The sequence below is a fragment of the Lemur catta genome, chromosome 8 (genome assembly GCF_020740605.2).
Source record: "Lemur catta isolate mLemCat1 chromosome 8, mLemCat1.pri, whole genome shotgun sequence".
Taxonomy (NCBI): domain Eukaryota; kingdom Metazoa; phylum Chordata; class Mammalia; order Primates; family Lemuridae; genus Lemur; species Lemur catta.
Genome location: NC_059135.1, coordinates 53044733 through 53059399, shown reverse-complemented (window position 1 = coordinate 53059399; position 14667 = coordinate 53044733).

Sequence of the window (14667 nt, the reverse complement as noted above, 5' to 3'; positions counted from 1 at the left end):
CTTTTATTCCAGTGATTATTGAAAATTATGCCACATTTTATTTTTCTTATAGAAATTTCAACATTTCTCCCAGATTTTCAGATTACCTTTCTTTCTTTTTTTAAGAATTTATTTATTTATTTATTTATTTATTTTTGAGACAGAGTCTCACTCTGTTGCCCGGACTACAGTGCCATGGCGTCAGCCTAGCTCACAGCAACCTCAAAGGCCTGGGCTCAAGCAATCCTCCTGCCTCAGCCTCCTGAGTAGCTGGGACTACAGGCATGTGCCAACATGCCCGGCTAATTTTTTCTATATATTTTTAGTTATCCAGCTAATTTCTTCTATTTTTGGTAGAGATGGGGTTTTGCTTTTGCTCAGGTTGGTCTCGAACTCCTGAACTCAAAGGATCCTCCCACCTCGGCCTCCCAGAGTGCTAGGATTACAGGTGTGAGCCACCGTGCCCGGCCTGCCTTTCTTTTTTCTTGAAAGGAAAATAAAACATGTACCTTCTTTATCATGCATTTAACATCTTTTATCTTATTTATTTTTTCTCAGTCTATTGCTTGGAACCCTCTTCATTCTTCTCTTGAGGTCACAAAATTACTCCTCTATTTTGCTACACAGCTGTTTTCCTAGGATGGGTAACTTCCATCATTTCCTATAACTCACATTTTACCCTCTAGTTTTGCTGGGGTACATCGTCAGGCAATTTCAGAAAGACTAAGAGGTAAGTCATTGCGCACATTGAAGATTATTTTGTTCTAAAACTTGATTATTTGGTTGGAAAGAGAATTCAGTCAAATTAAAATGCCTCTCAGGATTTTTATAGTTTTGTTCTCTCATCACCCAACATCTATTGTGCAAATGAGAAGTTATTTATTGTGGGACTCTTATTTTTTTCTCACTGAAGGCTTTTGGGATCTCTTTATTCTTAGCGTGCTGAAATTTCTCAATGATGTGCCTTGGTGGGTTTTGATTTTGTTTTTGTTTTGTTGTTTTTTTTCATTTGTCCTGATTGGCACTTTGCAATTTAAATTATTATCCTATTTTATATGGTAAATTTTTTATTTTTTTTAAAAAATAATTTTCTCCTAAATTTTGTTGCTCATGTTAATTTTTTGTGTTCTTTTCTGGAATTCCTATTTGTTGGATGCTAGATCTTCTGCATTGCCTCTATGTTTTTGTCTTTTTCTTTGGTATATTGGATTGTCGGCTTTTTGTCTACATCAGGTGAGGATTCCTTAACTTTATCACCAAATCCTTAAAATTGGTTGACTCAAACAAAATTGCCATTTTCTTATGTCAAAATAGTTAAATATTAGCAATTTCACATGGTTTAATGTATCAGATCATTAAATATGAAATGTCCAATTTTGAATCAAAAATTTATTTTATTATATCTCAAACAAGAAGCAGTACAATTACTCAAAGTATGCGCCTAAACTATCAACATGGTTTTGCCATCTTAACAGTACCTTGTTTATGCCAGCAGTCAAGAAACCTGGAAAGCAAGTGGCTATAAAATCATGAAAGTTGTTTTCCACAGCTTGTTGAGAATTAAATATTTTTCCTTGCAAGAAATGGTCCAAAGCTGGAAGAAGTGGTAGTCTGTTGGTATAAGGTCTGGTAAATATGGTGGATGACAGAGAGTTTCTAACTCCAGCCTCTGTAGCTTGAGCAGCGTTGTTTGTGTGACATGTGGTCGAATGTTGTGTTGCAAGAGGATCAGTCTGTCTCTATTGACCAATCTCAGTTGCTTAATCACAAGCATCCTCAATATTTCGTCCAATTGGTTCCAGTAGACATTCAGTGTAATGGATTCACCAGGTTTCATGAAACTGTAGTGTATAATACCAGCACTGGACCACCAAACAGACACCATTAGCTTTTTTTGATGAATATTCAGTTTTGGACTGTGTTTCCGCACTTCATCTTTATCCAACCATTGTGCTGAACGCTTGTGATTGTCAAAAAGAATCCATTTTTATCACACATAACAATACAGTGTAGAAATGCTTTGACTTTATGTCCTGACAGCAAAGAAAGGCAAGTTTTGAGAAGATTTCTCATCTGATGCTCGTTAATTCATGCAGAACCCATCTATCCAGTTTCTTTACCTTGCCCATTTGTTTCAAATGGTCCAATATTGTTGCAATAGTAACGCTAAACCTTGCCGCTAATCCACACATAGGTTGAGATGGATTCACTTCCACTACAGCTTTCAGCTCATCATCATCCACCTTGATCTCAGGTCACCCACGTGGCTCATTTTCAACATTAAAATCAACAGAGTAGAACTTCTCAGACCATCTACATATACTGTGTGTTCGTTAGCCACATTCTTCCCAAACGCTTTGTTGATATTTTGAGCTGTCTGTTCTGCATTGGTTCTACGATAGAACTCATACTTGAAAATAACATGACTTTCTGAGCTATGCATGATTTCACAGAAATTACTCTAAAAAAGAAAATTTGAAAGATAATCACAAGCCAAACCATGCGTTTGAAAGAATGAGGATGTGCTTTCACAATAAAAATAAAACAAGAAGTGTCAAAGTGAAATGTCAGAGATAACAACTGTCTAACTTAGTACTTAAGAAAATCGAAAATCAGACAATTCATACTTACTAACCTAATACCATTCAAAGTTTTATTTTTTAACCCTAATTTTAATTTCCAAGAGTTGATTCCTGTCCAGTGATTATTTCTTTTTTATACCATCTTATTCTTTTTTTTTTTTTTTAAGGAGTGTAGAGTCAATATTTATTTAAGAATGGGGCAGTAGGAGGGCTGACTCGGCTTTGCACCAGGCTTGCCAAGTGGTGTGCCTGACTTCAGGTTGAAGGCTGGGAGCTGGCGTACCTCTAGGAGGCCTGTAAGCACCAGCATGAGTCAGACTTTGCTAGGAAGGGTCAGCACACATGTTAATTGATCCAGTTTTCCCCAGACAGTTCAATTCCATTTCTCTAGAAGAGGACTCTGATTTTTTGCCTGGGGAAAAATTCCTGACTGCCTACCAGAAGAAAAGATAGTTGATTGATTCATATACATGGCTTCAAATAATTCCCCACTTTTTGCTCAAATTCTTATCATTGTCCTACATCACACTGGCTTTTTTTACTGGCCTACTGGGCAGTTCTATACCCTCTTATAGTCCTTCATGTTGGAAGGAAGGAAAACAAATTAATATACTAACCCCCTCTTCACAACCTGCTCAAAATTTGATTCTCTGGGAATATGCCCTGTTAATGGCATGGGTACAAATGTATGCACATAACATCTTATGCTCCAGCTTGAAAAATAAGGGTCTAGCATAATTATTTTAAAATCTGGGAGCCTTTCAAAGATTTTCAAGAACCGGGGAGGTTAAATGATCAGATGTGGGTAATCCTATTGAAGAGGAGAACCAATGACCCCAAAGTTCCCCCGCCACCATAGTGTAAATTCAACTATTCATGCCTTTGCATTGACAATTGTCCTTGAAGAAAACAAAACAAAACAAAACTACATTGATTTTTGTTTTACTGGTTGTAACATTAATCTGTGTTGATTGTGGAAAATGTGGGAAATGCTTGAAAACATAAAGAAGAAAATAAAGGTAACTCCAACCTTACTACCCTGAGATAAACATTTTTAAAACTTTAGCACTTTATGTTTTCTGTGTCTAGGTAAAAATACATTTTTTCTTCTTTAACAAAAATGGGATTGCATTAGAGATACTGTTTTGCAACTTGCTTTTTTCAAATGAGTTTTTTGACCTGAACATTTTCTTTCTTATACAAGCAGTTACCCCCAAGAAGCAGAAGCCTTAAAGAATTGAATTAGTTAATAGTGATGGGGGGGTACTAAGTTCCTGTCACTGGGATGACTAATGTGAAGGCACTGAGGCAGGGGAGTCCTGAGCAGACAGTAGAGGGTGCTTTGAAGCAAGGGTGCACTGGGTCGGTCTGGAGACGGTGCATATGAGAGGGGAAGGAGATGAAGGGGGAGGTTATGATTCTGGGCAGGTGGGAGCAGCTTCAGGGTGCTCTGTGGCTTGTGATCATCCCTCAAGGCCTGGCCAGAATGAGCAAGTTGGCCTCAGATATGAAGAGTAACTAGAATTTCCTAAGCACTTTCTAGGTGCTGAGCACTGTGCTCTAGATTTGCCATTTTAATCCTTTCAACAACCAAATGAGTGAGTTTACATGATTCCATTTGAAGGATGAGGGAACAGAAATTCAGAAGCTAAGAAACTTGTCTAAGTGTGGTGGATTGCATTTTCCCCAAAATGGCCACAGTATCTCTGGTGCCACCTGCTTTTCCAAATGCCATCATTCTCCTTGTCATGGTGTCTGTTTCCTCTCACTGTGAACATGAGCAAGCCTTTGTGACTGCCGTGATGAATAGTGCACTGTGGAAATGTCGCTACCTGACTTGCAAGCCTGGGTTTATAAAGGCAGAACAGCATCTTATCGTCTCCCTGTGGATTCTCGCCCTTGGAACCCAAGCACCATGTTGTGAGGAAGCCCAGGCTCCGTGAAGAGGCCACATGTTGGTGTTCTGGCTAACAGCTCCAATTTAGGTCCCAGCCAGCAGCTGGCATCAATCACCAGACATGTGACAAAAGAAGCCTTCAGATGATTGTGCACCGCAGCTGTTGAGTCACCCTCATCCTTCCCGTCTTCCAGCTGAGGCCTCAGACATTGTAGAACAGAGAGGAATTGGCCCCATTATGCTCTGTGCAAATTCCTGACCCACAGAGTCCACGAGTGTGAAAGATTTATGCCAGTAAACTTTGAGGTAACTTGTTACGCAGTGATAGATCACAGCATGTTAGGCACATGTAGAACCCAGCTCTCTCTACCTTCAGCATCTCTGCTTTTTGCCATCGGGCTCAACCGTGCAGTGTGAAGACTACTGTATTGGCCTGCTAGGCCTGCTATAACAAGTACCACACGCTGGGTGGCTTAAACAACGGACATTTATTTCTCACAATTCTGGAGGGTAGAAGTCTGAGATCAAGGTGTCCGCAGGGTTGGTTTCTTCTGAGGCCTCTCTCGTTGGCTTGTAGGTGTCTTCTCTCTGTGTCTTCATGTCTTCTGTGCATGTCTGTGTCCTAATCTTGTCTTGTAAGGACACCAGTTGTATTGGATTAGAGCCCCACATATGATCTCAGTTTACCTTAATTGCATCTTTAAAGGCCCTATCTCCAAATATGGTCACATTCTGAGGTAAGAGGGGTTAGAGCTCAATATACAAGTTTTGGGAGGACACAATTGAGCCCCTAACAACTATGCCCAGGGCTTTCTGGATGTCTGCAGGGCTGGAGGTCTGGCTCCTACCCCATTTATCTAGCCTCTGGCCTCATCCACTCACCTTCTAGGGCAGCCAGAGCTGGGAAACCTGAGGTCTTGGGGCCATGTGTGGCCTTCTGGATCCTTGAGTGGGGCCTTTTGACTGAATCCAGATTTTATAGAACAAATCCTTTTCGGCTGAGAGGCCGCGCTTGGGGATCTGGAGGGCCACATGTGGCCTTGGGGCTGCAGGTTCCTGGGTGCACATTGGAATCATCTGGTGAGCTCAAATAGCCCAGCCCTACCCCAGACCAATTAAAGCAGCATCTCTGGGGTAGGACCTGGGCATCGGCATGTTTTAAATGTCATTCCTCTGTGATTCTAATATGCAGCCAGGGTTCAGGTCTACCACCCTAGGGGTCAAAGAGAGGTCTAAGAGAGCAGTGAGCCAGGGAATGGGGCGGTCACGTGGGAGCAACTGCTGCTTTGGTGAGAGGGAGAGAAGTGAAAATGAGGAGAACCTGGCATGTTTCACACACCTCCTCACAGTATGAAGAGGATGGGGTGTTACAGGGAATAAAAAACAGAAGAGGTAGAGACATAGCCATCCCACTCCTTAAAATGTGAAATTCTATCACATGAAATTAGAAACAAAACAAAAAATATAGAAAAGCTGGAAAGCACAAGATATTTAGTGGAAGTGAAGAAACAGATGAATAAGTGGGGGTTGGCATGAGTCTCCTCTATTTTACAGCCTGGTTTTCATGTTTTACTTTGGAAATTTCCAACTGAGCAGAATTTATTGACTCTATTTTATAAAATGCAAAAATCAACTGTCAGCTTTCCTGTTCAGCTGCTGAGCTCGCCACCTGACCTGTCAGAAATCACAAGCTCGAGGTCAGAAGCTAGAGCTGCACCAGCCTGTCCCCGCCTGGCCTCGTCCTTGGCCACAAACGCCCTGCAAACCTCTCCTCTGGACAGATTTTTCTCTCCTTCTCATTCCCAGCCTTCCCCTTCGTCTGTGTCTGGGGCTGGATGTGGCTTGCGAATCGACACCGGGGATGTTGCCTATTCCTGAAGTCATTTATATTGGTATTACTACAGTAAATTCTTTATGAAATAAAAATCAATAGTCACCGACATCCTGAGTAGTGAGGAAAATAATTGTTTATGGCACTCAGCTTAAGCTGTTCTGGTAATCACGTTGAAAAATACAATATTTATTCATTAGATCAAATTTAATGAGGCCTCCTGGCAGTAATTATAAAAATTACTGTAGCAGTAAATTACTAATGAGTTGTGATGTGCTTCCTACCTGTGAAGAAGGACTGGGGGTTGCAAAAGCCTGCTACCCAGATGAGCAGGAGAGGGAGGGAGCCCCGCAGCCCGCGCTGCTCTCTCACCCGGGCAGGGAAGGATCAGTGTGCCCAGACCACAAAAGCAAACAAGAGAAAAGACCGAGGACACCCAACCAGGGGGATTCTTGCCGCCGTGGGAGCGGGATCAAGATTACAGCATTCTTTTTCCCAAAGGTGAGCATCATCTCAGCGCCTCGGTGTTGCTGGCGTGCTGGGGTCGCAGAGGAACGCTCATCTGATGCCTGGGAAGGACAGAGCTTCTTATTAAGGCTGGGAAATGATTCCAGGCACATGCCGCCCTTCAAGTCTGAGGCCTTGACTCTGACCGCCCCTGTGCAGGTTCTGCTTCTGCTCTGCTCTTTCAAAACCGGCCGCGGAGCATGGCGTCTGCTCTAATGCGAGCACAGTTGATGGTTTTTACAAGCTCCTGGGGGTTTCTTCCTCCTCCGAAGTACCAGAACTGGCTAGAATTTTTGCTCTTTTATTTATAGCAGGGAGCTAAGTTTTGTTTTGTTTTTGTTTTTTGGTTTTTTGTTAAGGATGCAAGTAATTAATTTTGATTGAGAGCCTATATATAAGAAAGCCAGAAAATCTGATCTGAGAGCAGGCACCGTTTTTAAAAAAGCACATCAACAGAGTTAAATGGAAACATTAAATCTCAGGAGGTATGGCTGGACACAGCTTTGTTGTGCAGTTTTCTGGATTAACATGTCATAGATGGTGGATACCAGCCTTGCCACCTAAGAGGGCTAAGTCAGTTCATCCCCAGTAGCCTTTGTTCCCCAGACACAGCTGAGGCCCGCCGACCAGGCACTGGCCACGCCAGGCGGGGGCCTCCCACCCCACGGGCAGCTGCAATCTGGTAGCCACAGAAACACCCTCTGAAGCCTCAGCACAGCATTCCCCTCCAAAGCGTGTCTGAATAGCAGGCAGACTGTCGTCTGGAGTGACAGCTATCTATTCAGGTAGTGGCTGCTATTGTCTTCTCACTTGTAACACCGAGAGGATTTTTGTTTAACTTTAAGAATTCTGACAGCATCTCAGAATGTCGTACTCCCAGCGGGTCCAACCCCTCCTCTCATGGGGAGGGCACAATGACATTAGAGTGTACATTTTTTTCTTTAAATTGCAGATGCCTTAAAATGAGATTGTCAGGTTTGTTGGCTTGTCAGACTAAAGTATCAAGATTGTCACAGTGTATTATATCACTATAATATGATCATTGTACACGAAACTAATGAATAATATTGTACTTAGTGGTGGGACGGAGTCACATTAACATTAAAAACGGTGAGCAGCCTCGTGTTGTGCCCGGGAGTCGGGGGAGGATGGCGACCCTGAGGGATGGCAGGCCGGGATGGCCGTGCTCAGGGAAGGTCAGGAAGCCCTCTGTGGAGGGGGAGGGAAGGAGGCGGCCGGCTGGGGGCTGCGTTGGGGAGACCAGAGCAGGAGGGAGACTGGGGGGTCCTCAGGGAGGCTGATCGAAGCGTTGGCACTCCGAAAATGGTTTTTGAAGGAAGGAGAAGATGTCAATTGTGAGTTTTCTTCACAATCAGAATCGCACGCAGTTACGGTGGAAGCGATCCGAAGAGGACGCAATTGAAGTTGCAGTGTTGCTTCAGTGCCGGCCTCGCGCAGGCCCTCCTTGACCACTCATGCGTCCATGCGTCCATACATGCTAATGTGCCCTACTATGCACCAGGCGCCGTGGGCATCTAATGGCCTAGGAGCAGGTGCAGCCCTGCCTCTGTAAGGTTCAAAATGCAGCAATGCAGAGGATAACAAGGACGTGTACTGAGCAACACACAGTGTCCCTGAGGGATAAGTGCTATGAAGGAAAACAGAAAGGCGGAGGCCTAACTTATTTTGAGGAAGTGACTGAAGCTGAGCGCACAAAGGGTGAGAAAGAGTTAGGATGAGAAAGCGCATTTGAGGCAAAGGAAGCAGAAGCTTAGCGCTCCTGGAACTGAAGGAAGGCCAAGGGACCGGAAGGAAATGGGGGACGTGGCCTCTGGGGTCAGATAGACCCTGGTTTGAGTTTGGGCCACTTTATGTCTCTGAGTTGTAAAGGTTTAAATAATGTCACCTGTCAGGCCCTCAGCACAGGCCCTGGTGCACAGTAGAAATTCAACACCCGGAAACAATCCTCGTGGTTACTGAGGGCAGGCTGGTGAGCTTATTGCTATGTGGCAGTGTGACGACACCCAGGTACTTGCTCCATGGTAGACAGGCTTTAGGGGGATAGGGTAGACAAAGGCACAGGCATGTAAAGGCATGGCACTGCCGAGTTAGGATGCAGAAGAAAACAGAAGAGCAAGTACTCGGATTGAATCAGGATAACAATATCCCACAGCAAACATTCATTTACTTTGTTAGCATTGAGCAACATGGCCACGTACTGTAGATTAGATTGCACATCACAGTTGATTTGAGAAGTGCCTCCTAGATTTGTTCAGTACACAAGCTTTACAACTGTACCCAGAAGCCCCAAATTCAATTCACCATCCTTTTTTGAGTGCCTACAAAGTGGTAAATTTGAAGCCTGTATTTTTTCCAAGGCAGATTGCTCTTGTGCCTACTTATTTCAGAAAGTCTGTTTCCTAAAATGGATAGAATTTACAGGGTTTATCTTTTCCGAAAGATGCAAGCGCATTCCTCTCGCTAACGTTATTGCAAACAGCACTCATGTTGGAAGGAGGAAAATTTCCCACAAGAACTGAAAGAGAAGTTAAACATTTGTACTCAGAGCCCTCCCAGAAGCCAAAGACGTCAGTATTTGGCGTCAGTAGCATTGTCTTTGCACCACCTGGGAGCTCCATTTCTCCAAACTCAGGAGCAGCATGGTTAGATGCAGTGCTTGGGAATTTCCTCATCTCCCCTCCCTCAGCAGCACATCAAAGGCTGGTTGAGATTCATTTTGCATGGGTGGGTTTCGAACACATTGATAAAGGATTAACGTGGGCCTGGCATTCGTGGAAAATGATTGGGTTAAAACACGTATTTTATTCCATTTGTCTTCTTCATCTACACCTTCCACTAGTAATTCTTGATGTTCGTCATTGTCATTGGGAGTGCAGTGTACATCCTTAGTATTCCTGCTAGGTATGACATGGCTTTTTCTAACCTGTACTTTAGGAAGATCATAAGCTCTTATTTTCTGAGAATTTTCATCTGGAGGAAAAGCATTCTCCGATGGGTCCACTGAGCTTTGTAACCAAAATGGCCGAACAAATGAGAGGTGGGAATTCTAAACTGGCTTATCACTTCAAAATGCACAAGCCAGGGCGTGCTGGGGAGGGGAGAACAGCGAAGAAGCAGAAAGAGAGCAGAAACGGGCTGGAGACTCACCAGTCCTGCCAGGTAGGGCTTTGTCTGGCCCAGACTGTCTCTGGTACGAGAGGGCACATGCACATTCTCATGCAGCTCCACTCTCCCTTGCCTTCAAGCCTGCTGCCCCCGAGCTCTTTTGAGAGTGCCAGGTCTGAGTGTGGCTGAAAGAGCCATCTGCAGAGCCTGCTCCACGCACATGGTCAGCTCTTTGTGGACGCTGCTTACTGGGGGGACTTTAGAACTGAGCCTCTTTGTCCCACAGACCGCATACTTCTGTGGGCTTTTTCCCCCTAAATTGAACCACTCCTGTCCCTAATTGTGTCACTCCTGCTGTCACCTCTAGCCATCAGAGCCGGTGGCATGGTTCTGATTGTGTTGCAATGCGTCCTTGAAGCATTCTTTTTGTTTGTGTTCAATGGCTCTCCTTCAGCTCACAACACAGTGGTGGCAATGGTTTCCTAGGGTCACCCATTCTCCTCTGAGGACCAGCCCAGAAAAGCTCAGTCATAATGAACAGGGCTTCAGACGGATGGACACACACACACGGGCTTGAGAGCCCTCCTGGCTTCGGCCACTCTAACAAGATTTTGTCATTTGTGGCTTTTGCACATTGGAAAAACTTTCATCTCTGAGTTTCTATGGGCTATAAATACTTGGTAGGTTAGAAAGGAATCATTCAGAACATGAAATAAACATAACCTGGCACGTACACAGCAACACACCTCAACGGAGCCCTTCAACTTCTAGGCCAGAGCTGCAGGAATCTGAGACGGGGTTTCCTTCATCCTGTCTCGCGTTCACTTCCCTCCCAGGCTGGACACTGCTCTGGTTTATGACTCTTTGGGTTGGATATTTTCCTAATGAGGCAGGAGGATTAGGTCTCCATGTTACTTACACCTTTTAACCATGAAGTGAAAACTGTTGATTTGGTTGGGATTGGGGAAAATTTTTAGAATGTATGGGAAACATGATACGGATATTATAGATCTAGTGCAAACTGAGAAGAGTCTGGCGGAGGGAAATTGTATCTTGATTCTGAAAAGTCACTACAAGCCTGGTCTTTATGGCTTAATTTTTTCTAAATAATTGCTTTACTATTTTTTCAGATTATAAAAGAAATATGGGATTGCTGGAAAACATTTATGTAAGATAGAAGGATAGACTGAGAAAAATAAAAACCAATGATATCTTCCAAAGACAGTATTCTTAACAGCTTGGTCCTGCGGTGTTTTATTGTTTGTTTGTTTGCTTTTAAATTGAGGTATAATGCACATACAGAAAAGTGCACAACTCATAAGTGAACAGCTCAACATTTAAAAAAATCTTTAAAAATCCTATATGTCCATGTCACCATCACCTAGATAAAAATATTTCTCATACCCTAGCAAACTCTGTCGGATCCTCTCCTGGTAATACTGGCTCCAAGATCTCCTCCAGAGGTAACCACTTTCTGATCTCATGCTTATCCTTTTATAAATGTATAGTTTTTTAAATAATATATATAATCTCACATTTGTATACTTTGTTATCTCTATAGTTTAGCTTTTACACTTTTTTTTGTAAAAATGTGTGCTATAGCTAAGTGTAAAAGCTAAACTATAGAGATAACAGTATACAAATGTGAGATTATATATATTATTTAAAAAACTATACATTTATAAAAGGATAAGCACACATTTTTACAAAAATGGATCAAACTACACAGTATTGTAATCTGATATAATAAAAATACAAATGTTTATTGTATAATATTTATAAAATAAAATTTTTATACAATATCACTTTATATGATATCAATAAAATCTCACATTTATATTATGTGTAAATGTATAATTTATATAATTGTCACATGTTATCTTTCTGTCAATAAATACAAAACCAAACGATCACTTTGAATGGCTGCATCCCATTGTTAGATTTAGCATAATTTGTAAACTATTTTCCTACTCATGAACATTTAGCATTGTTCCCTTGTGATTATATTTAAAAATTACCATTAGGGTAAAATCTATGAATGAACTTATTTCAAAGGCTTTGTAATCCTATTTTGCTAATCTTAAGTGTTCTTAAATGCTTCAGCATTTTTATATTGTCCATCTCTTTTGTTCCATTTCTTTCTCTAGCGTGTTTCTTTCTTGTGGCACATGCTAAAGGACAGTGAGTGTGTGCATTCTACGTTATTATTATTCTAGTGGTCCCCATCCAGCCCAACCTTGGAGCAGGAGATGTAAAGTATCTCTGGATCCACGCACCATGTCGTGTAGTTTTAAAAGTCATTAAAAATTCTCACCAGATTTCATTTCTAGTTGCTAGAGAATTTCTTCACAGATCATTCAATTCTTTCAATTTATAGGGGAAAAAATGTATCTTGCTCAAGTCCTCTGATTGAGTGAAGTTGTTGTAATGTCACCCCTTCCACTTGACTGGAAAGCACCTCCATGAATACACACAGTACATTTCTTTCCACTCTAATCCATGAATATCACTGCCCTTGTTTCTCCGTCCCAACCCCCAGGCTTTTGTGTAATACTCCATGCTTTTTATTAGGAGTTAGATTCTCTCTGACAAAACTCCAGTGCTGTGGGTTGGCACGTCTGCTGGATTTTCAAATCAGGGGTTCATTTTCCTGGTCAGTTATTTAATTTATTTTTAAAAGACATCTTTTATTTTCAGTCAAAAAAAGACAAAAATAATTCTCAGAGATATGTGTTTAAAGTAAAAGGAGTTTTTATTAGGATATTTGTTTACATCCACTCTACAGAATTCTTTTTAGTCTAGAAGCCACAGGGATTATTATTTCTTTGTCATGGAATCCCTAGATCTTTGTGGGAGGCCTAGAAGCACCAGTTTCTCTTCCATTTAAACAAATTCAATTCACTTGCATTGGCAGAGCACACCAAAATCTTAATTTTCTCAGCCATAGAAAGCAAAGTCGGCCTGGGAGCTTTTTAAACGTGGGTTTTTTTTTTTTCTTGTTTTTTTTTTTTTTTTTAATTCTACCACATACCCAGAAAAGAAAAATATACCTTCTTCTCTAAAGCAATGAAGGTACATAAGATTTCTCTCCTAAAATCCTTCCTGGCCAGGAGATTATGGACGAGTAAAAGTAAGTATATCTTTCTTATTGGCTTAAAAGAAATAGCAAAGCAAATTAACTGCGTGTTTTTAAAAATACAAACATCTGAAAAGTAAAAAAATACAATTTGATCTGTCATGGTTAATCATTACCTTAGGGTTAATCATTAACAGTTGACATTTATATCTCATGCTTTAGAAATAAAAGGTGGGACGCATTATCCATACCATAATGCAAAAGGCTGTTCTCACTCCACAATACATTGGACACTTTTCTATGGCAGAATGTGAAGATCTACCTCATTCTTCAGTGACAGCAAAGGACTCCATAGTATGGATCTCTGTAATTTATTAACCATTTTTCTGTCAATGGATATCTAGGTTTTCTACAGATTTTTCTATTAAAAAGCCTAAATATTGAATCTAATTGTGTCCCAGGTTCAGTTATATTAATAATTCTAGCCACAGATCTTAGCCAGGCTTGGGGACAGTCACAACTGGTGGTTGGTGATTGCTTTTACTCATTTCTATTCCCAGAAAAGAAGGAATGGGGCAATCCACAGCCAGTGGTTGGCCTCCCTACCCCCGAACACAAACGTCAACAGAAAAGCGCTTCTCTTTTCCCATCCCAGCCTCTCCCAACCCCTTCCCCTACATGCTTTCCTTCCCTTTCAAATGGAAAAGAAAAGGTTCCACGAAAAATTCTGGGGCCTGGACTAGGCAGATCTACACAAACTCATTTGGAGAAATGACTTCATTATGTTTTTCTGCTTCTAAATTCCTGGTTTTCTCCTACAAATTCTTTGGCTTGTTCTGCATTTGGGAAGTGATGATTGTTGTCTATGGGAAGATTTCCAGTGGCTGGAAGGTTATGGCTGATGATGTAACTCTGCAGAGATTTCACATGAAACCTGGCACCCCAATTCTAACAAGATGCTCTTGACCCAAACTTACGGCGTTTTGAGGCTCCATGTCCTTGCTCGCCCTCCTTCGCCATCGAAATAACAGAGTACATCAGTAAATGGAAAACTGCACAGAGGGGACAGCTTTCAGGCTCGCACATTAAAAGGGCAGAGTTCTGTGTGTTGTGTTTGTACTGTCAGCCCATGAAAAACAGATAAGATTTAGGAAGAAAGGAAAGCTATTTACTAGAACAAAATACACCATAGTTCACGTTACGTATTTTCTTGATGGACACAAAGTGACATCCATACTGATTGACTGTGCCTCTCCACAGAGCCTGGTTCCACGTGATGGATAAACTAGTCTCAGGCAAGTGTCAGGAAGATGATCAAAAGAAAGAGCTGTCTGTAGTTGTTCCCTTTCTGAGGAGATTGACAACTCACCCTAACAAAAGGAAACATTAGTGTGCTATTTGCGTCTCCCGAAAAGACTGTGATAAGATGACGTGATAAATGGTGGGGTGAGGGTGGGAGGGAGGTTGCCATAAAAACACACAACGTAGCTAAATCGTGAAGTGCAAAGAAAACCTCAGCTCCCACACTGATGAGGCTTGTTTATTTTAAAAAGGTGAGCTAGCCTGAAAAACAAAAGTGCCTGCAAATATCTTAGATGACGGCATAAGTTCTCCAACCAGTGTTGCTAATAATAGTGTCAAGAGAAATCTTAAACATGACATGCTTTCC